General features: G+C 34.9%; 1 long non-coding RNA gene across 2 annotated transcripts in view; it reads right to left on the bottom strand.

Annotated features, from left to right (window-relative positions):
- Window positions 1-22,481, bottom strand: part of LOC307011047 — a 129,155-nt gene that overhangs the window by 105,567 nt on the left and 1,107 nt on the right. The window lies entirely within an intron of this gene.

Raw genomic sequence — 22,481 nt, 5'->3', positions numbered from 1 at the left:
AAAGTCACTCTGTGTGCATCTCACAACAGTTCCTATACGAGCGATTTATAGATTACCATGACAGAATATGCTAATTGAAGATCGTTAACTCCACATCAGCAACATAAACTCATCAACTAACCAATCAGAGACGTCCTGTTGCTTCTACATGTTGTCACTTCTTCTGGAGTCTCTCCATCTTTGTCTGACTCCGTTTTAACATTAAAGGCAGAACAGTTTCTGTCATTTTAGTGTGTGTGTGTGAGGTAATCGGAGCCGCTAACACACACCAGCTCTTGAAGCTCCGCCCCCTGTGCCGGGAGCAGCAGCTCATTTGCATTTAAAGGGACAGGCACAAAACGGTGTGTTTTTGCTCACCCTCAAAAAGTGACAATTTTAACATGATATATAAAAATATCTGTGGGGGTATTTTGAGCTAAAACTTCACACACACACTCTGGGGACATCAGAGATTTATTTTACATCTTGTGAAAATGGCATTTTACCTCCGCTTTAATAATAAAAACAACACAGAAAATCCTAGCAACACCCTAGAAACTATTCAATGTTGCTAAATGGGTTGGGATTTGTCAGGCTGAGAGCAACATCACGCTGAGAGTCTCACATTTGCTTCAGAAAATATAAAATCTATAGTTTTTGCACATCAGTTTTTGCCTCAAACTCAATTGCAGACGTTTAAAACACGGACATTCCCCCGTTCACTGGCGAGATGTGAAGTGAATTTCTCTAAAACTCTTCAAAGCAGACAAACGGTCACAGCGAAATGAGTCAGCTATGAATTTCTGGGCAGCTCGCCTCTCATGAGGTCACACACACACACACACACACACACACACACACACACACGCGCAGTGAGAGAGATTATGAAACCAAGCGCCGCCCCATGTGCATTTCATCATCTGACTCAAGTCTCGCAGGTGTTTTCCCAAAAGCTAAAACTATTTTTGCAATAACACAATGCAAAGGGTGTTTGAAATTCCCCTCGAAGCGAACGGATGTTCTCCTAGCTTCCACTCTCGGATCAAACACACACACACACACACACACACACAACACAACACGTCTGAAAGAGAAAGAAAACACGCAAACGTCTCCATTGCTTCACGGTGCATTCACTCGTTCACTTCTGCTTTTGTTTGCAAACATCACTTCTGGTTTTCACTTCTACATTCCCATGAAAGTGATGACATACTGGAGATAACGTACATTTCTAAATATGAAAAATCAGATTAGTTTAATGTCCAGAGGATATTTGTACTTGCTTTCAATCCTGTAAGTGTTTTGGCAAATCCAAATTAAACCCAAATGACATCATCCTCCAGGGAGTGACATCATTTTGGTGGGAAAACAAAAGCCGATTTCAACATAATATTGAAGATTTGTAACTTTTGAAAACTAAAAACTGTTACATACAATATGTTATTGGCAGTATATCATTATTAACTAAAACTAGAAATTAAAACAACATTAGAAATGTTGGTAACTAACTGAAATAAAATAAGTCTAAGCACTAAAATTGCTAAAGCTGGTAAAAATAAATTAGAAATAAATACTAAAAAAATATTGCGACGGCTCTCGCTGGCCGCATCAGTACGCTTTTTGTTTTCATTTTTTAATCCCTTTATTTGCATTTTCTTATAGACAACACACACACACACACATGCTCAATGCCACCAAAACAGTAACTATACATGAAAATACCGAATCAAACTTTCTAAGCAGGACGTTGCATAAGCTCCTGCATGCTTTGTTTTCATCCGCAGTGAATAAAGACACCCGGGGAATCGTGCGCTTCACAAACATTGCACAGAAATAAAAGACATTCCCGTTGCCAGTGCGATATCTTACGCTTCTTCTCACGCCAAGGAACGTTTTTTTACTGAACACACACACCTCTCATAACTCAGCTGTTACTTGGCAACATGGTGCCAGTGGCCACATTTAGCCCGGTTGCCATGACAACGGAATTACCAAACATGGGATGGAGGAATGCGCCTTTGTGCCGGTTCCCTTGGAGAGATCAGCGCACGCTCACCGCAAGCATCATCAACAATATCATAGTAAAATATGATACAATTTAATTCAAGGTGGAAGTGAGTAAACAGACACGCTGTACTATAAGTGTGTCTGACTCCTATATATGCACACCATATATATATATATATATATATATATATATATATATATATATATATATATATATATATATATATATATATGTGTGACCCTGGACGCCTGGAGCACAAACCCAGTCTGGAGTCGCACGGGTATATCTGTGGCAATAGCCAACTATACATTGTATGGGTCAAAATTATCCATTTTTCTTTTATGCCAAAAATCATTAGGATATTAAGATCATGTTCCATGAAGATATTTAGTAAATTTCCTCCCGTAAATATATACATTTTTTATAAATATATATCAAAACAATTTTTGTGAGTGAATGCAGCACAATCGTGAACATAAATGCACAACTTTAAAGGAGATTTTCTCAATGTTTAGATTTTTTGCTCCCTCAGATTCCAGATTTTCAATAGTTGTATCTCGACCAAATATTGTCCTATCATAACAAAGCTTATTTATTCAGTTTTCATATGATGTATAACTCTCAATTAAAAAAAATATATAATGACACACTGGTTTTGTGGTCCAGGGTCACAAATATTTAAATGTATCTTTTGGAGGAAAGATGTGCGGTTACAAAGTATCCAGATTTGGAATGTTCGCCTGTAACATTCTAACTGATCCTTAAACAATGTAGCAATCGAGTTTAGTTCCGTATTCCAGTTTGCTTTGATTTAAATGCATTTCCTAACAAGCACAATTACCAGACTAGACTAGACCAGCCTTTTCTACTTCATCATGCTTTTTTCTTTTCTCAATGTTTCGATTTTTTGGCACCCTCAGATTCCAGATTTTAAAATAGTCCTATCCTCAAACCATACATCAATGGAAAGCTTATTTATTCAGCTGTCATGTGTTGCATAAATCTCAATTTAAAAAAATTGACCCATGTGATGGTTTTGTGGTCCAGGGTCACATGGAATTCTTTCATTCCGTTTAACATTGTACTTGCGCATATATATATATATATATATATATATATATATATATATATATATATATATATATATATATATATATATATATAACTAGTGCCGTTCAAAAGTTTGGAGTCGGTATGATTTTTTAAATGTTTTTGAAAGAAGCCTCTTCTGCTCGCCAAGGCTGCATTTATTTGATCAAAACTACAGTAAAAAAGATTTTTATGTGAATATATGTTAAAATGTAATTTATTCCTGTGATCAAAGCTGTATTTTCAGCATCATTACTCCAGTCTTCAGTGTCACATGATCCTTCAGACATCAGTATAATATGATGATTTGCTGCTCAAGAAACATTTATGATTATTATTAATTTTGAAAACAGTCGTGCTGCTTCATATTTTCGTGGAAACTGATGCATTTTATCTTTCAGGATTATTTGATGAAGAGAAAGCATTTATTTGAAATATAATATTTTGTTACATTATAAATGTCTATGTTTGATCAATTTAATGCATCCTTGCTGAATAAAAGCATTAATATCTTAAAGAAAAAATAAACTTTTGAATAGTAGTTTTAGAGTATATACACAAAAACATTTAAAAAGTGCCTTTAAACAAGGTATAATTCAACAAAATACATAAATAAATGTGCATAATTTATTTGAACTGAAATTTTCATAACCTGAAAAGAAAGATAAAACACGAGACATGAAAATAGGACACCGGTCAATTATACATTTTATCGCTCATTATTCTACGGCGAGTATGAAAACTAATTTGTATTATTTTGTGAAGTATGTTTCTGGCCTAAAAGCAAGCTATAAATAATGTTTATTAAAATGAATAGGTGATTATCTATAGACTCCCTCAGTGATAAACACTTAATGTTGGGGAAACAATAGTTATTTCACATATAAGACACTCTCAGTCTTCCCAACGGATCACGCCGTCAGTGTGTGTTCAGGAGTCGGGTAAAGTGCTCTGCTTTCAGCCCACGTCTTTCTGCTTCTACTTCAACACATCAATTATTCACATCTCGAAGCCTACCTTCACTCAGGGACTCGCTCAGTCTGTCAGACTCCTCTAAATGAAATCATTACAGGCCCAGAGCCCGAGAGAGACCAGCACTGATTCCCCACAAGCATGAACAAATGAAGCATTTCAGAGTACAGTGTGTCGAGTACTTGACCGAGACATGATCAGAACGAGTCACGGATGTGCGGAGGATCCTCATGAGATCCGAGCGTTGCCTGTGTGATCTTACATTTAGAGAATCAACACATTAAACACCAGAGGTTATTGGGTAAATCTCACTAAACCGGTCAATTACAAGTCTGGCTCATATTTCATCTGAAAATTAGTGCTGTCAAATCGATTAATTGCGATTAATCGCATCTAAGATCAAAGTTTCTTTATATATACATATATATAAATTGTGTGTGTGTGTGTGTGTAGGCTATTGATGCGCGCGCACACACACACACACAATTTATATTTACAATTTACACATTATATATTTGCTAATTTTTATGTTAGATGCGATTAATCACGATTAATCGTTTTGACAGCTCTGATATTCAGTTGAAATACGAGTCAGACTTGTAAGCTATAGATGCACCAACACACACACACACACTATATATATATTTGCAACGTTTTATTTTAGATGCGATTAATCACGATTAATCGTTTTGACAGCACTACTAAAAATCAAATGAAACAAGAATCCTCTAATAAATAAAGCGTATTTTAGGTTGTTTGCACATTATTCTCATAACTGCAATGCTCATACTGTATATGCATATGTATATGTTGTGTTGCCTTTAATTAATACCTTTAATTAATACCTGGTTTTGGACTTACATAGCAACTTTTAAAGTAATACTTATTGTAATACAGTAAAAAAATAAATGTTGCATTACAGTAAACATTTGGTCCAATCAGAATCATAGTTGAGTTTTCATTTATTTAAAATAAGCTGACATAAAATACAATATAAATATTAGATGAAAAACTTAAACTTCAAAAACTTAAAAACAGAATTATTTAAAAAGAACCAAAAAACTAATAAAAATGAAAAATCATACAACAAATAACAAAAACTTAAATTCTAAATTAAAATACTAACTTAAACAATGAAAAAAAAAAAAAAATTTAAACCATAAATATAAATAAAAGCTAATTAAAATATTATACCATAATACTACAATTACACTGATGAGAATCAACCCCCAAAAATAAAAAAATAAAAAATTAGACATGCATTATGGTAATGACCTTTCGAGGAGAAAATGTGCTTAATTTTCATTAAAAAAAATATTTCAATTCAAAAACCCAATGGCTTTCTTTTGATTCAAGGGTGAAAATGACCTGGCATGTTTTCTTAAGTTCACGTTTTATAAAATATCCTCATAAGTAAACTTGGATCAGTGCAAATGTAAAGGAACAGTCAGAAAGTGACTATGCATGAAATGCCATGTGAATATTGCCAAATTCTTGTCAGCAATTTCTTTCCAATATCAATGACATTGGCAAAATATGAATTCTAACAATCTTTCTAAATAATTTAAATCAGATTTACTCTGGTTATTCAGACATATTTAATGTTTAAAAATGGCCACAAGATGAAGTTAACAGACTGTAAATGTGCTCATTTTCATCGCACATAAGAGAAAACCCCAGCCATTACCATCAGACGAGGAGGCCTCATCTCAGAGGAAATGACATCACTGCATCTCCGACTAACAAGACACGCTGATGGACGAAAAATACTTCAGAACGCAGTTTAAAAATCAATATCAATCGAGTTTTGCCTCCCTGCAAAGTTCAGGCACTTCCTTCACGAAACTAAAGTCGTCTCCTCTGGCTTAATGTACTTGCTCATAAGAGGACCGCAGGGTTTTAAGACGGGAAGTTGAGGAGTGCATGACGGAAAATTGCCAGGTCTACATGTATCCGGTTACAACAGCGGGAGATCTGCGAACAGGCCCGGTTTAACTGAGTTTGGGCAGGTCATTTTCTGTACATTAGATTAGTGCAGATCAGCAGCTCAGATGTACTTCCTCCATATTATAACTGCATGCATGCAATCATTGAGATGGTGATAATAATAATGCCATACATTTAGATTGCACTGATATGCAGAACAGAAGTACTGAATAAGCAGGTGCATTTGTTGCAAATGCATTTTTTATTTGATTTCAGTAAAGGATTGGGTAGTGCATGCATACTGTAAATGTCTCTGTCCCAAAGCATTTTAACCCCTTATTTAACCCACAGCCATTGTATATTTAAAACAGTAATAATATCCTATAACTAATCTTGACAAACTATATATCATTTGAAAGCTTACAATCTCTAGTTTACATATTTGGTGACTGATTTTCAACAGAGGAGCCGTAATTTATTCATTTGCAACAAGAATATGTTCATACTCCTAAGGCGTGTTCAGACCTTTATTTTGAAATAGTGATGAACATGAAAAATCATGAAAGAATGGTAGAAACCTCAGTTTGTTTTCATGCCAAGAGTTCAAAAGATAGCATCCATTCAATTATTTTAGAAAAAAAGCTCTGAAAATGTTTTAAATATAAAGAAAATAATAATAGATTCAGCATTAGTGATGTGGCAGCGAGCTATAATGCACATACGTGATCTTTTGTGTTTCTTAGAGGTTGAGTTCATTTCAAAATCTGCCAAACTTCCAACACTACTTCTGAATAGGATGTCCACTTCATAAATTGTATGAAAATTGTAAAAATAATGGTTCAGATGAGATCACTCAAACAACATATGGAAATTGTGCCGCCCTTATATGGGCAGTAATGTCCACTAGTGGAGAAGTGTGGTACTGCGCCCCAAACTAAATCTCACTGAACGCTTATTTTTTGAGATATCAAGCTAAAATTTGAAACACAACTTGTTCATATTTTTGCATTTTTAGAGTCCTCCAGGTTTTTAAAATATATATTTTATATAAAATATGAATAATTACATTTTGAACATTGTACATTTTCATAAACTCAAACTTCTATAACTTGTTTTCTGTTTAACTTTCTTAATTTATTTCACTTCTACAAAAATCTGCTAAATGTCTTCTTTAAAACAAGACCAATCTTACATATATTTTCCAAAGCATTCTTGAATTACAACCATTTAAGTTCGAAATGTGCATTTTCATGTCTATTAAAAAACACTTGCTGTGACAAAGCAATCCCACAATGCACTGCAATGAGCTCTGTGCAAGAAGAAGAAGAAAAATCACTAAAGATGGTGAACAAAGTGGGAAAATATAGGCCTATATATAAAAATAGCTTGATGCAATTAAAAAGTTTTCCACTTAATATTTTGGGGCTTTTTTTTTTCCGATAATTTTTTCCAATAATCTAATGAGCTTTAAAATGTGAGGTTTAAAGAGTCCAACAGACACATACAGACCAGAATTGCACTTTAATTTAAAATGTTCGTGCTGAAAACAAGTTTATGACCTCAAAATAAAGTCAGCGCTCCAACTGCAACTGAGTTTATGTGCTTATTTTTGCATGTTTTTGGACCACAAATAAAGATAAGCTGTTTGGAGGGTTGCCTGCTGTCCTCAGCCTAAAAACACAATTATATATCAAAGCTTTCTCATATATGAAGAACCTTCGGGTAAAATGTTTTAAAACATTTATGTACCGCCACTGAAAAGCATGGTAAATTGGTTTTGTAATGCAACGGTTTGAGACACTGTTATAGACTGCAAGTAAATGATGAAATATACTAGAAATGACAAGCTAACCAAACATGCGATACATTGTGTATGATTAATCATTGCTGGAACGTGTTTGGGCAAGCCATGCATTGTTAACATGAAATCAAAACTAATACATTTCCTAATACATGTTCCTGGTCTTAAAGGTACAATATGTAAGATTTTTGCATTAAAATATCCCAAAATCATAAAGCCAGTGTTATATATATCCCAAATATTTTTAAATCGGGAGAAAATTGTGATTTTAACCGAGAAAACGGGGCGTGTGTCAATGGCGTCATATCCGCGTTAGCCTCGGTTTCCGCCCGCACTGCGCGGAGTCCTGGACAAATGCGGAAGTTGTAGTTGTAGCGTCTATCAAGCAACTTAGCTTGTTTCGTTCAGTCGTTATGGCACACAATTATTCTTTACCGATTGCAGCTGGTTGTGTCGACAAAGACAAGTCCCATAAACCATCGGTTCCCAACAAGGGGGTCGCGGCCCACAAGGGGGCCTCGGCGAGCTCTGTCGGGGGTCGCGTAATATTTTGAAAAGTTTTGAGCAATGAGCATTAAATAAAAGTCCTTAACTTTTTTCAGTTCAAAATTTACAACATTTATATAATGAGCGAGTTCATCATGAATCCATTTCCCAATCCGTGTTTTTGTCTTATCCTGAACCACTGGTACTCCTATAATAAGTGTTTACACTGGGACTATTTTAAACCGGTTCGGATCGAGTAGCCCAGTGCCCGCGTGACTCGTCATAGACGTACACAGAGAGAAGTAGTTCCGGCTACAATGTTCTTCCGAAAGACGCATTATTCTGTTAATAAACACAATTATTATCGCTCGCTATAACGCCAAATGCGTCAAAAATAAAGCCTCACATTGATAAATCCTCACAAACAACATGCAAGTATTGAGGCCCCAGACAGCAGTCATTTAGTGATAGCATATTCTTTCTTTTTTTACCTACACACCAGTGTGAATAATGTTATTACATTTCAAATAGGGCCAGTTTATAGGCTACTCCTAGGCTTACGTTTTTAAATTACAAAAGGCCTACTGATGTTTTTGTTATTTTATTTTCAATATTATAGGCTATTATTTGTGCATAAACATCTGGTTATAGTAAACATACCGTTTGTTTGAAAACAACATATTTTGTCATCCTTGCTGCAAGCTTACAAGAGCGATAATATCATTAAATGTGAAGGGGGCCCTAAAATATTTTCTTGGGAAAAAGGGGGTCTCAGACAAAAATAAACGTAAACGTCAACGTACGGCATTTCCTAAATGGAGAGGACTTCGTGACAAACTTTTAGATAGTTATGTGGAGTGCATAATCCTAAATTACATAGAAGTTGCAATTCAACATGCTTAATTTTATATATTCCAAATGTAGCATTCGGTAATAGTTGTTTATGTAAGGAAAGTATTATTGCTTTAGGCTTGTGTTTAGTTTATTGATATTGTTTATCACGTCTGGTGTTTATGGCCATGTAAATAAATATAGCATGTGTTATACATAAAGATTAATCAGTCTTCTGGCAAAAGATGTGTGTATGTTTGAATGTACTTTTATTGTTTAGAAGACGTAAAACTGCGCAGCGTTATCACAACAATGAATTCGACAAATACAGAAACATCTATATAACCAATTTCGTATTAAACCTTACTTTTCTTGCGGTTAATTCATTTTAATGAAATAAAAGCATGTAATTTAACGCAACATTTATAAAAATTGAACTTTACCTCCACTTTATCCATGAACATAATTTTTTCGATTCCCGTCTAACTGATTAGACCGTTCGATTCCCGTCTAACATCCACGGTGGAGTTAAAAACGACAGTTCCCATCAGTTCCCTCTAGCGGCAGAAAATCTTGCATATTGTACCTTTAATGTGAATGATTCATCAGTGCATTATTCAAAATAACAAAATGCTAGCCTTATCGAACTGCAATTACCTTTATGCAATTCCCTCTATTTTGAAATCATGCAATATGCTGCATAACTGAAGAAAAATGAGTTGCAAACGGCGTTTGCTGTTCATCAACTTCAACATTCATGACTCTGAATGAAGGACACACAGTTAGAGAAGCATCAATGCTGTGATGTTGAAGTAGCCGCAGCTGTTGAAAGGTCAAACGCACACAAGACAATCTCAGATGTGCTCAAGTGACCTCGAGGTCAAAGAGTGGGCACCGCGGATCCATCCCTTGATCTCGCTGAATAATGTGTGGAGTAAAGCATGAGCTTTAGAAGTGTGTGTGAGAGAGGAACAGATCTGTGCATCTCTGTGGCTTGGCTTTCTCTATACTTATAAGGCCATGACCCTTCGGTATGGATTCAATCGCTCAAAAAATGCATCAAAGATGATGAAATCCCTTGTGAAAAAGAGGTAGCATACTTGTAGAAAAAGCACTTATGGAAAAAATATAGTGCAAAATTAATTTAATATTCTCGGAGACTTAACTGCATGCTATTTGCACAGTGAAAATGCATTGTAGTTTATATTAAATGCAATTAGTTGAACTTAAGAGCGCTTTTTGACCCACTTAAGTAGGACTTAAGTAATCTTTGAAACATGGTTAAACTTTACTTAAATTTATATTTGTAAAGTTGATTTTTTTTAGTATATCTAAAATACATTAACATTAATAGATCACGGCCCGGTTTCACAGACAGGGCTTAGATTAAGCCAGGATTAGGTCTTCGTTCATATGGGACATTTAAGTAGCTTTTTTAAGCATGCCTCAGAAAAAAAAAAAGTTGTTTTATCAATTATACTGATATATTTTAAGATATTATATGAAGTTGCTTTCAGTTAAAACATGCATTTTAATCTGAGACTAGATAAATTGTACACAAGAGTACATTAAAAAGTACTTAATACAGAAATAATGTATTTAAATTCAGTTTGCGCTTAAGTATATTTTTTTATGTTCTCAGACACTTAAATGCATGTTATTTCCAATTTAATGAAAATGTGTTGTATGATAATAATTGTTTTTTAATTTATATTAGACATTTTAATTTCTTATCCCACTTAAGTATGACTTAAGTGCATCTTTATTTGTAATTTCATAATTTTCCTTTAAATGTACAATACACATGCAATGATGAAGCTGAAATTTTGTAAATGTAAAATATATTAACAGATAAATTATATTCAAGTGCTTTATTATGTTAGTCAACACATCAAAATAAGTGTACCTCAAAGCACTACAAAAGATGATTAAAACAATGATTTACAATCTACTTTAAAGTGAAACATACATGTTACATGTACTTACAGTAATACCTGATGCATAATTATTAATTACATGCTAAACCAAACCTTTTCCTAATCCTATAAGTATATGTTGTTAATTAATATCACTCAACATCTAAAATGTATTGTAACAAGGACACCTTAAAATAAAGCATTACCCTTACACACTTAAGCGGCACCCCCCTTTTTTTTATAGACATGAAAATGCACATTACGAACTTAAGATTGGTCTTGTTTTAAAGAAGACATTTGGCAGATTTTTGTAGAAGTGAAATAAATTAAGAAAGTTAACAGAAAAAAAGTTATAGAAGTTTGAGTTTATGAAAATGTACAATGTTAAAACTTTATTTATATTTTATATATATTTTCAAAACCTGGTGGACTCTAAAAATGCTAAAAAAAAAATCAAAGCCAAAAATCTGAATTTTAGGTTGATATCTCAAAAAATGAGCGTTCAGTGAGATTTAGTTTGGGCGCAGTACCACACTTCTCCACTAGTGGACATTACTGCCTATATAAGGGCGGCACAATTTCCATATGATGTTTGAGTCTGAACCATTATTTTTACAATTTTCATACAATTTATGAAGTAGACATCCTATTCAGAAGTAGTGTTGGTAGTTTGGCAGATTTTTAAATGAATTCAACCTCTAAGAAACACAAAAGATCACGTATGTGCATTATAGCTCGCTGCCACATCACTAATGCTGAATCTATTATTGTTTTCTTTATATTTAAAACATTTTCAGACCTTTTTTTCTAGAAGAATTGAATGGATGCTATCTTTTGAACTCTTGGCATGAAAACACACTGAGGTTTCTACCATTCTTTCATGATTTTTAATGTTCATCACTATTTCAAAATAAAGGTCTGAACATGCATTAGCAGTATGAAAATATTCTTGTTGCAAATTGATAAATTACGGCTCTGTAATATATCACCAAATATGTAAACTAGAGATTGTAAGCTTTCAACTGATACATAGTTTGTCAAGATTAGTATAGGATATTACTGTTTTAAATATGTAATGGCTGTAGTATGTTAAGAAACAAGTGTAGTACATTAAAGTGGCATTTTATTTAATATTATCTGCAAGTACAGTTTTAAACAAATGTACTTTTAAGATTTGAAGTAGCGCACTTCTTTTTCACAAGGAGTACATTCCTATTTCAAAGCAAAAACATACGGAAAGTTAAGTAGAGCCGCACACAAAAGCATGAGATTGTAAAGGTAAAACACGAGGGTGGAATCCATTTCCAGGCTTAGTCTGAACAGCGAAAGGCTTTTCATGCTAGACACCTGAGATCGGCTTCAGTGCTTTTAAAAGCCGGCATTTTATCCTTCCTTTGGGAACAGCTTTCATGTCTTTTGTTTGTCTTAAAAAGCTGTCTTGAATAGAATCCGGTTTTAAGTATATTCTGCTATCTTGAATCAGAGGCCGAATACGCACGAAATACAGCTGTTTTTTCCGAAAGCATTGCATAAAGGGTTAACGTGTATGTGCGCATCGATCAGCAGCCCAACAATGGCCAGATCCTCCACACAGCGCCGCATTCATGCGCTAACAGATCCTCCATTCATGCATTCAGCAGTGTTGTGTGTCTCTGATCGCTCAGGCCCAACAGCAGCGATGGAGAGCTGCAATCCGACACTAGACAGTGGCGATCACATGCTCCCGTCCCTTTAAGAGACAGAGAGACCTCATTGTGGATGCCAACTTTATCCTTCTGCTGCTTTGAGAGGGGGAAAAAAACACTCAAATCATCTTCCCAGAAACAAATCTAGAGTTTTTTCCTTTCTGTCATCTCACATTCCCAGACCAGCTCATGGAAAGTTCAAACAAACATTAGGAACAGATTCTGAAACTAGATTTTTTTTTTTTACTGTTTTTGTTTCTGAAGAAAATGTCAAAACTGGGTTGTGGTGGGTGATTGCTATTATTATTATTATTATTATTTTATGTTCTCAGACACTTAAATGCATGTTATTTCCAATTTAATGAAAATGTGTTGTATGATAATAGTTGTTTTTAAATTTATATTATACATTTTTATTTCTTATCCCACTTAAGTAGGACTTAAGTGCATCTTTATTTGTAATTTCATAATTTTCCTTTAAATGTACAATACACATGCAATGATGAAGCTGAAATTTTGTAAATGTAAAATATATTAACAGTAAATGTAACACTGCAGATCAATTATATTCAAGTGCTTTATTATGTTAGTCAACACATCAAAATAAGTGTACCTCAAAGCACTACAAAAGATGATTAATAAAACAATGATTTACAATCTACTTTAAAGTGAAACATACATGTTACATGTACTTACAGTAATACCTGATGCATAATTACATGCTAAACCAAACCTTTTCCTAATCCTATAAGTATATGTTTTTAATTAATATCACTCAACATCTAAGTATTGTAACAAGGACACCTTAAAATAAAGCATTACCCTTACACACTTAAGCGGCACCCCCCTTTTTTTTAATAGACATGAAAATGCACATTACGAACTTAAATGGTTGTAATCTTTGGAATGTAAGATTGGTCTTGTTTTAAAGAAGACATTTGGCAGATTTTTGTAGAAGTTAAATAAATTAAGAAAGTTAAACATTTTTCATTAATTATTATTAATATTATAATTATTATCTCCTTTATTTTAACCAGGAGAATCACATTGAGATATTATCTCTTCTTCCAGAGAGACCTGGTCAAGACGGCAGCACATAAAGTTTCACACAAGAGAATCACAATATCACAATTTACACATTCAAGAACTAAATATATACTAGCAAATCAAGTTCAAGTTCAAGTTACTTTATTTATACCCGAAGGTAGATTTTGTTTGCAGTAGAGTCACACACCATCACCTTTCACACATCATCACATTTCCACACACCATCAAAAAGTTCTTATCGGTCAAACTAAAATAATACATAAACATACGTAAAAATTTGTATGTAAGATACAAGTAAAAAGGATTTAAATACATAGGTACGATTTGTTTATAAATAGACGCGTATAAAACTAGAGGAGAATAAGTACATACATATTGTATATTACAAAAACAGATTGAACAATTGTGCAAAATATAGCTATAACTTATTCCTCAGTGTAATGGCTGCAGGAACAAAACTATTCTTGTACCTTTTTGTTTTACACCTGGGGATCATAAACCTACGCCCAGAGGGTAGAAGCTGGAACTCTGTGTGCAGTGAATGAGAATTGTCGCATAGAATTGAAGTAGTTATGCGCTGTACCTGTTTTGTGTATAAGGTCTCCACGTTAGGCTGTTGCTCACCAATCAGCCTGCTAGACCACTTTACTATTTGGTTGAGTGAGTTTTTATTTTTCAAAGTGAGATTCCCAAACCAGGCTGCTAGTGCAAACGATAGAACTGACTCAATAAAAGCGTGATAAAATAGGGTCATGATAGATTTATCAACCTGGAATTTACTCAATTTCCTCAAACAAGACAGGCGCTGATGCCCTCTTTTACATACCACTTCACAGTTAGTTCCAAATGTGAGTTTGGAGTCTATTATCATCCCCAGGTATTTATATGAAGCGACACATTCAACAGTTTGACCATTGATTGATGTAATTTCTTGTGTATAGTTTTTCTTTTTCCTAAAATCAATGAGTTAAACAATTACATGTGTCCATTTAAACATTGTGCAAGAGACGTTTAAAAGTGCTCAGGGTTGGAAGCCAAGTTATTTTAAAAAGTTTTACCATGTTTTTAATGCAGTTTCTAGTGTTGTGAGTGGTTGCCAGGGTGTTGCTATGTGGTTGCTAACGTATTCTGAGTAGTTACAGTGTGTTTCTATGTAGCTCCTAGACTGTGGTTGCCAAGGCATTGCTAATGCAGTTGCAAAGGTGTTCTGAGATTTTAGCATGCTATGTACTGTAGTTTTGTGAGTGGTTGCCAAGGTGTTGCTATGTGGTGCTAATATGTTCTGAGGGGGTTTAGCATGTTTCTATGTAGTTTTTAAAATGTTGTGAGTTGTTGCCATGGTGTTGCTATGAGGTTGCTAATGTATTCTGAGGGGGGTTTACCATATTTCTATGTAGTTTATAGGCCGGGTGTTGTATGTGGTTGCCAAGGCATTGCTATGCAGTTGCTAAGGTGTCCTGAGGGGTTTTAGCATGTTTCTATGTACTTAAGTTCCAGGGCTGTGGTGGGTGGTTGCCAAGGTGTTGCTATGCAGTTGCTAAGATGTTCTGATGGGTTGTAGCATGTTTCTTTGCAGTTTCTAAAGTGTTGTGAGTTGTTGCCAGGGTGTTGCTATGTGATTGCTAGTGTATTCTGAGGGGTTTTACTATGTTTCTATGTAGTTTCTACACTGTAAAAAGTTATTGTTGGTTTAACGTAAAAAAATAAAATAAAATAAAAAACGTACCTAATTGCCTTAAAATTTAGTTTTCATTGAAATATGTTTTAGTTAAAGGTAGGGTAGGTAGGATTTATATAAAAACTTTTTACCAAATTTGATTAAACTTTCTATATATATCAATGCATAATTAAAATTTAAGTACTCTGATAAAAAGAGTATAAAAATCGAGTGACTCTAGACCGTTTAATCTTCATTAAACACAGCTCATTATTTCCATTCGGGACGAATCACAGGATTGGCTTGCGCGACTGTCACTCTCCGTCGCCATGACTACCGCCGTTATTACTGGCTCTGCCCACGTGCGCGCAGTCGCGCACCCGTTTTTAGGTGGGAGTGAATGGAATTAATGAGCTGTGTTTAATGAAGATTAAACGGTCTAGAGTCACTCGATTTTTATACTCTTTTTATCAGAGTACTTACATTTTAATTATGCATTGGTATATAAAGACAGTTTAAACAAATTTGAATAAAAGTTTTTTTTAGACAATTCTGACCTACCCTACCTTTAATACATTGGAACTTGGTTTCATAAATAGAAACTCAAAATATTTTGTTATCTGAACCATAATATTGGTCCATGTCGCAGTTCTAGTTAAAGTGATTTGTCCTCTGCACTGTAAAAAGTTATTGTTGGTTTAACGTAAAAAAAAGTAGGTTACCAAATGTTGAGTTCATTGAAATAAAAAATTTGAGTTAATACAAATGCAGATTGGTTTCATACATAGAAACTCAAAATATTATGTTATCCAAACCACATTAATTATCTTAAGCCCTTTCGCAGGGGATTAGTATTACCTGGTGTGACCTCTAGTCATTTGTAATAATTGTGGAGGTTATCTATGATCTTAATCCCGTGCGAATCGGCCATGTCTGTAATTTGTAAAGTAAAAATTCCCCCGGAAATGATCAACCATATTTCACCGAACACCGAAGTCCTGTGATAATATTAGTCCCGTGCGAATCGGCATCTCTGTGATTTGGCGGTGTTGCATATCATTTTTTCAAGCTTTTTGTTTCCTGTGCACTTTTTTATCCATCTTTCGCAAAGAACATTTTTAAACAAAGGCAGCATTTCTAAATCACATGAGGCCCCCAGATAATACTAATCCAGTGCGAATAGGTGCTTAAAGGGTTAGTTCACCCAAAAATGAAAATCCTATCAGTAATTACTCGCCCTCATGTTGTTCCAACTCCGTAAGACTTTCAGAACACAAATTAAGCGCGCATCACACACACATGACCAGCGTCGGCCAATAGTGAGCCTCCGTTCTGACGTACAACCCAGAAGCGCTGCGCTGTTAAACTACGTAAACTCACTCAGAGGAACACACTGAAGAACATCAAGAGTTGAATAAAGTCCTTATTTGTGTATTTGTGTGTGTGTGTGTGTGTGTGTGTGATTTTTTTGCACACAAAAAGTATTCTCGTCGCTTGATAAACTTAAGGTTGAGCCGCTGTAGTCACTTGGACTATTTTAAACATTATATTTACTAACTTTCTGCGCCGGCAAGTTTCAATTACAATATGGAGGAGTGCGGCAGCTCTCAGATTTAATCACAAATATTTTGTGTTCAGAAGATGAACGAAACTCTTACGGGGGAACAACATGAGGGAGAATACTGACAGAATATAATTTTTGGGTGAACTAACCCTTTAAGTTGATTTGACAAAAGATAAAAAGTGTATTTTTCTATGAAGTAGCTCTACTAATAATAGTGACTTGCTCTTCCTGTCTGGAGTGTTTTCTAAGCGCCTCGTAATGGCCGCCGCAGTCGCTGCAGGCTTCAGTTCCTGATATATTATTTACATTCCCCCCCCCCCCCGAAGAATCAGGGCATGAGGAAACAGGAGCTTAGCTTGGACCCTCAGCTCCTCTGGGATAAAAATACAGTACGACTATGACAAAGGGGGGGGGGAAAACAGGGAGTCCCGCCCTCGCCATTAATCCCTTCTGAGTGACACTCTCCCGAGGCCAGGGTTTATTACAATACAACTCAACGCAACAGTATGCAAAACAACACGACCTGTCTCGGGATTTCAAAAGCCGGTGAGACAGGAAAGGCGGTTAGTAAAGAAAAAGAAAAAGAGAAAGGAGGGAGACAAAGACGAGTGTTTATTTAACACATTGTTTACCTCGTCTCTTCCAAAAGCGTAACGGCAGAAAGGAAGAGGAAAAAGAAAAACGGGAGTTCCTGCCAAGATGTGTCCGATAAACCTGACAAGCGTTGACAGAGAACAGCGCTCGAGTTTTATATAATCTCCTTCACTTTGAGGAGGAAGAAAAACATCTATGTCTTTAATGTTTTCGCTCGAGGGCTCGTCCCCGTGTGGAGAAGTCATTTAATCTGCCGCTGAACTTTGAGACTCGGATATGTAATGATCTGTCGGGGTGGATAAGCGTCAACAATGCAGTGAGTCGAAGAAGGGGGGGAATGGTTTTAGGAGACGATTTAAAGCCGTGAATGGCATTCCTGCAGAGCGAACCCAGGCGGGACACGTCGTGTGTGTGTGTGTGTGTGTGTGTGTGTTTACCTCAGATACTCTTTCAGCCAATCAGCATGTCATGAAGGTTTCTGAAACGCGACTCTGACCTTCAAAGCATGTGGCTCCTATTTGACCTGAGCCGTGCTTTTTAAAGGAGTAGTTCACTTCAGAATTAAAATTTCCTGACAATTTACTCTCCCCCTCGTTCATGTCTTTCTTTCTTCAGTCAAAAATAAATTATTAAGGGTTTTGAGGTAAACAAAACGTAATGACGTAGGCGGAAGTACTGATGTTTACACAAGGCCGTGCGTCAAACGCCATTTACAAAAAATAATATTATTTTTTCTCTTAAAAAGGTAAAACGACAATATAAGAGGATTTAGAAGTTGGGGGAGAAAATGAGATGGAGTTTTTCGCCCTTTTAAAACCGGAACAAGCGTGACCTTTCAACGGGATTACGTAATGTGTGGTGCATCGCAGAGCATTTGTGGTTAAACGTAACTTTTAGGCCTATATACATTTGTTTTTTTTTGTTTTTTTTTAATGACATGGTTTGTCTAGATAAGACTCTTATTCCTTTGCTTGGTTAACAGGGGTTTTCAATGCTGTATTTTCAGACGGGTAAATCTATTTCCGGAATATTTTCTGAACAAATCCAGTTATAACACAAGAGCACAAAGCAGTGAAATTCAAAGGCATTCGATCCCGACAGTGAGTTCCCGTGTCGGATCAGATGGCACAGCTGTTAGCACTCCAAGCACGTACACCTCTCTTTATTTTTAGGAAGTGCCAAGGATTTTTCCCCCTCCCCGCCCTGTATTTTCTGCAACGCATGACACAGGGCTTAAGACTGCTTTGGTAATTAAACCCCCTGCAACACGCCGCCATTATTATTAGCACGACTGTGACTCGGTTTACATTTCCTCAGCGCCTGCTGGCATGACAGAGCTCAGCTTTTCTCCTCGGTTGCACCATGATCCATTTCAGGCTGAATGCACACACACACACACACACACACACACACACACAGTTGGCAGCGAGGGCTGAACGACAACACATAGCAATGAGTTTCTGATTATCTGTGCTTTGAAATGTGTGCATTGTGCAAATATAGCTTATATGCACATGCATGCAAAACTAAAATACATGCTTTTTTTACCCAATCATTCACATGCAGAGTTTAACCGTCACTCTTCAATTATTCAGTGCATGTTCCTGCAATGCAAACACACAACGGGTTTTTATCAATCCGAGTTGCTTCACTTGTAAAGTAATGACACCTCGAAGGTCATTTGGCAGACATCACCTGTAATCACGTCAGACGACATGTTTTGTTGGTGAACGGCATCAGGACTGGAGAGACTGGGAGGGTAACTGGGAGGCTGGAGCAACAGTGCCCCCTGTTGAAGACATTACACACTCGCAATCCCACAGCACACTAATGTTCTGCAGCTGGTACAGACACCAGCTGGGGTTTTGTGTGTGTGAAGAGTGTCAAAATAAAATATGTTACAGCTGAAACTGATTCAACTTAATTGCACATATTTCTCTGTCAGTCGCTTTAACAAATGTGCTAGGGATATAGTATTGATTATTACCCATTTATATAAATAAATATATAAACACACACACACACACACGTAGGGCTGTAAACGATTAATCGTGATTTATCGAATCCAAAATAAAAGTTTGTGTTTACATAATATATGTGTGTGTATTGTGTATACTTATTTTGTATTAATACACACACATGCATGTAAATATTTAAGAAAAATGTGTTATTAGAAAAATATATATGCAGTATATAAATGCAAATATTTCTCAAATATATACATGCATGTGTGTGTATTTATACATACAAAATAATTATACACAATACACACATATATTATGTAAACACAAACTTTTATTTTGGATTCGATTGATCGCAATTAATCGTTTACAGCCCTACAACACATAGAAAAAAAAGTATAATATATATATATATAACATTTCTAATGAATATATTATATTAATATATTTATTACTTGTATATTTATGAATTATAATGTGTAATTTATAAATATATTCTAAATAATAATATACATAATAAATAATATATATAAAAAGTATATAAATATTAAAATTAGTTTATTAAAGCATGCTTCATACGTACAAATTATCATCATTAAAAAATATGCATGTACTGTAGACCTATATTTGTACACTGATAAACGATTAATCAAATCCAAAATAAAAGTTTGTGTTTACATAATATATGTGTCTGTATTGTGTATAATTATTTTGTATATATAAATACACACATGCATGTATATATTTGATAAATATTTGCATTTATATACTGCATTTATATTTTTAAATGATTTATATTATATATAAATAACACATTTTTCTTAAATATATACATGCATGTGTGTGTATTTATATACAAAATAATTATACACAATACACACACATATATCATGTAAACACAAACTTTCATTTTGGATTCGATTAATCACGATTAATCGTTTACAGCCCTAAAAAAAATAATAATAATAATAATACACAAATATAGCATAAATATAAAACAAAAGTATTCAAAGAACATATGGTTCGTCAAAACGCCATGATACTATGATAGTTTTCGGTATTTGTTGTTAGAGGAACTGTGTTGTTCATATAAATGTGTTGCTCGGTTGTTTATTTACAGGGAAAAGGCCGTCACACACTTCAGCTTAATTTTAATAAGGTAAATCTGATGATCTCACATCACGTTTCAATCTCATTACACGGACTTATAAACTTCAATGCATAGTTCAACCAAGAATAAACATTGCCATAATTTACACACTAGGTCAAAAAGCCACAGAACACGACAAATACTGAAGCAGTTAGTAGATACTAGCTGAAAAAAACCACATGTAAAATCTAAAAATACTTGATTTATTCATGACACCGATGACTTTGTGAATCGAAAACATTTTGTCTTTGCATTTAGTATTTTTTCTAAGAAATCTACTTGAAGAAAGACAATTTACACAACCTCATGTCAGTCAGGCTCATAGAAAAAAAGTTATTTTGCAAAGTGTTCACATCAAAATGTATGCAAAACTTTAACTTATAACCTAGACAGAACTTTATTTAGGACGCACTATCCCTTTAAGTCCGAAATCAAATCAGCAGCTTCCCTCTTAACACACTTTCCCCGTCTTATAAAAGCAAGGGAGGGGAGCAGCTTTGCTGTGAGTGCATGAGTTCATGGAAAATACACTGTCTGTCATTATATTTTTATTCGACGGTTCTTGGCTCCGGTTACGTTTTCATATTGTATTTTCTCTCTAAGAGAAGTATTTTCCAGTTCCTGTCTCTTGGCAGCTCCGAGCTCCAGACTACACCTTCCAAACACAGTAAAAAAGAAAGAAAGAAAGAAAGAAAGAAACCAGCTGCAGACTTGGATAAAAATAATTAGGCCTGTGTTTGTCTTCCAGCAGGGACGCTTCCAAACGACCAAACCCTTTCCTCCGCCGTGGTCATTAAAGCTCTCTGGAGCTGGACCGCGTTCAACTGAGATCATAGGCTCGAGTATTCAGGAATAACAGAAAGTCTGGTACGCTTTACACTGGCTAAGAAATGCGCATGCAAATGAAACGTGATCTGCAATACAGTAGATCAGCTGTATGGGTCTCAATGTGATTAACGCTATTCTCTAATGAGTTTAACACCTCATGACATTATCACATGATGGTACAGTAAACGTATAGTACCAGAAGAGATTTTCAAAGACAAACTCACACATGAAAACCAAAACAACAGCAAACTTTTTTTTTTTTAACCCCTTAAGCGGCACCCCCTTTTTTTTATTAGACATGAAAATGCACATTTCGAACATAAATGGTTGTAATTCGAGAATGCTTTGGAATATAGATGTAAGATTGGTCTTTGTTTTAAAGAAGACATTTAGCAGATTTTTGTAGAAGTGAAATAAATTAAGAAAGTTAAACAGAAAACAAGTTATAGAAGTTTGAGTTTATGAAAATATACAATGTTAAAAATGTAATTATTGATATTTTATATAAAATATATATTTCAAAACCTGGTGGACTCTCAAAAAGGCAACAAAAAACAAAATCAAAGCCAAAAATCTGAACAAGTTGTGTTTCAAATTTTAGGTTGATATCTCAAAAAATGGGCTTTCAGTGAGATTTAGTTTGGGCGCAGTACCACACTTCTCCACTAGTGGACATTACTGCCCATATAAGGGCGCCGCCATTTCCATATGTGGTTTGAGTCTGAACCATTATTTTTACAATTTTCATACAATTTATGAAGTAGACATCCTATTCAGAAGTAGTATTGGAAGTTTTGCAGATTTTGAAATTAATTCAACCTCTAAGAAACACAAAAGATCACGTCTGTGCATTATAGCTCGCTGCCACATCACTAATGCTGAAACTATTATTGTTTTCTTTATATTTAAAACATTTTCAGACCTTTTTTTCTAAAATAATTGAATGGATGCTCTCTTTTGAACTCTTGGCATGAAAACAAACTGAGG

Source organism: Phoxinus phoxinus, assembly GCF_949152265.1.
Source record: "Phoxinus phoxinus genome assembly, chromosome: 14".
Taxonomy (NCBI): domain Eukaryota; kingdom Metazoa; phylum Chordata; class Actinopteri; order Cypriniformes; family Leuciscidae; genus Phoxinus; species Phoxinus phoxinus.
Note: the sequence above shows the minus strand (reverse complement) of the source record. Positions and strands in the feature narration are given on the sequence as shown.